We start from the raw sequence: 2,941 nt of genomic DNA on the forward strand, positions 1-2,941 counted from the left end.
AACGTAAATGAGAGGCCCAGCTGGCTTCAGACAAGTGTATCTCAGACTAGAGAGCCCAGACAGAAGTATTCTACAGAGGTGTTTATGGGCCAAAAAGGCATCTCATTGTGGATGCTGGGGACTAGTCTGGTGGGAGTGGGCAGAAGCCAGAGAGGGTGAATTTCTGTATTTGTGTCCTCAATTTGGGGAATAAATGTTTTTTTGGACACCAAGTCGGTCTTAGGCTGGAGATTAAGCCATCCTCCTTAGAGAAAGAAGGATGAAGACAGAGGGCGCCATAAGCAGGAAGGTGCCTCTAGCTTGCCTGGGTTGGCCTCTGGGCAAAGAGTGTCCATCAGGCTGGGCCCTGGGAGCTGCCAGGGAGACTCTGCAACTGCTCCATGTCTCTGGATCCTTAACAACTTCCAACAACAGGATGCGACATGGCCAAAATGCAGTGTCCTCTCCCTTCTGTGGAACTACCTGTAGAGATGGAGGTGGCATAGACTGAGGATATGCCTGGAGTGGGAGAGGGGGGAGGTGCCGAGGTGACCCAGTGGCACTGTTGTGTGGCCCTTACTGACCCTTCCACAGGTCTACAATTCTTTCTTCAATATACACAGTATCTTCCCAGGCCCCTCCCTGAGACCATCTCTTCTAACAACTCATCTGAGCCCCTTCTGCAGCCTGGACCACTTCAGGTCCAAGATGTGACCGCCTTGGGGTGAGTCCCTGAAGTGTCACCCTAAAACTTCCTCTTTCAGAATTCCTGGGGTGACTTCTGGCTTCTGCTGGGATGTAGAAAGCTCTAGGGAGTGTCACTCCCGCCTTAACAGCAATAAAAGGCTAAATTATCCTCGAAATCATCAGTTTTCCCGCACCATTCAAGGAGTTGAGCTTGCAGGTGAACAATGACCCTGAAGTCTGGGGAAGACAGGCACTTTGGAGCAGAGACGGGATGTGGATGCCAACTTACTGTCTGCCTACAGGCAGAATATGGGGTCACCATAGGTGTGAGTATAATTACTCTAAAAATTCTAATCAATTGCTAAAGGCCAAGTGTGGGCTAGTGTGAGAGTACAAGATTCCGGAACCTCAGACTGGTGGGCGAGTTTACACAGACTCTTCTCCAAGGACCTCCATCAGGGGCTCCTGAGAAAGATCAGGAGTAGGTAGTAAGACCAGAGAAAGCCTGCCTCAGGGGTGCAGGCATAGAGCTCTACTCAGACACTTCTCCCTTAAGGAATAAAATCTCTAAACCATTGGGAAAAGGGCAGCAAACCCACCTCCCTTGGGGCCCTGGGGACGACCTATGGAGGTGAGGCAAAGGAATATTTAAAAACCCTCTTCCCCTGGGAGAGGGAGAGGTGACCACCCTGGGTCCCGGCCACTAGAGATCTTTTACTGCTGCAGAGGGGCAGAATCACTGAGAAAGCCCCTCTCTCCACCACCAAGGGACACAGGTCCTGCCTAAGGTTGAGGCTGGACCAAGACAAGAGAAACCACTCCTGGAGGCCACCTCGAGTTAGCACATACCAAGTACTGAGCAGCAGAAATGTACCACTGGGGGAGGGGAAAGTGTGGAGAGAGACTCTCACTGAGGGGCGGGGGCACAGGGCAGGGCTAAAGCTGAGGGTCGAACAGGAACATTGAGGGAAAACACTCAGCAGCTCTCGCCCTAAGCACAAGGTAACCCTAGAAGAATGTGAATCAGATGGTGCCCTGAAGATAACCAGAGGAACAATGAAACCCAAGCCCTGCTCCACTCCTGATAAATTAACTCTGTTCTCCGAACACATACACAGACACACACAGACACACACACACACACACACACAGAGTCAGTCAAGCAGAAGAAGTGTGCTCATTTACAATCGTAAATATTATTTACTTCACTTTCTACTCTCCTACAAATGCTATTGAGGAGGACTCTGGATAGGACTCTGGATCCCTTGTCCAAAATTACAAACACTCAAAAAAGCAAGAAAAAAAATCCCACTAACAAGAGAAAAAGCAATCAATAGAACCATATTCAGGTGTTAGAACAAACAAACTAGGAATATACAATAACTATATGCAAAACTTATATGAACCAATGGGTAACTTCACCAGAGAGATAGAAAGTATAAGAAAAAAGCAAATGGAAATGTTAGAACAGTTTGAAAAAATAGTAACAGAGATGATGAACACCTCCAATGGGTTTATCAGTACACTTGACACAGCTGAGGAAAGAATGAGAGAACTTGAAGAGAGGTCAATATAAATTATCCAACTTGAAAAGAGAAAAGAGAGAGTGAAAAAAACACAGTACAGAGGATCTAAGAGATGTGGGACAATATGTCATGGTCCAGCATATGTGTAACTGGAGAGAAAGAAGAAGCAGAAAAGATGTTTGAAAAGATAATAGCTGAGAATTTTCCAAAAATAATGAAAGACTAAAGCATAGATCCAAGAAGTTCAGAAAACTCCAAGCAGGATTAAACAACAACAACAACATAAACATGTAGACACAGAATAAGAAAATATTGAAGGCAACCAAAGGAAAAAGGTATTATATACAGAGAAACAAAGACAAGAAAAATAGTAGATTTCTTATTGGTAACTATGCAAGCCAGATAATAATGGAGTGGCTTCTTTAAATAGCACTGCAAGAAAAAACTTTCAACCCAGATTTCTGTACCAAGTGAAAATATTTTTCAAAAATAAAGGAGAAATAAAAGGCTTCAGACAAACAACAAGATTTTATTAGCATACCTGTGATACAAGAAATGTGAAAGGAGGTTCTACTTGCAGACGGAATATGACACAAGAAAAAAACTTGTCAGAAAAAAGAAATGAATATCAACAAGTGAAAATGTACAGAAATCTTTAAAATATAGGTAAAGAGGAAATATTTTTTTCTTTTTAATCATTATCTAAAGCAAACATAGCACCAGTGAACGGCGGGTTTAGAGCATATGTA

Source organism: Ceratotherium simum, chromosome 30 (assembly GCF_057802395.1).
Source record: "Ceratotherium simum simum isolate JZ-2026a chromosome 30, ASM5780239v1, whole genome shotgun sequence".
NCBI lineage: Eukaryota > Metazoa > Chordata > Mammalia > Perissodactyla > Rhinocerotidae > Ceratotherium > Ceratotherium simum.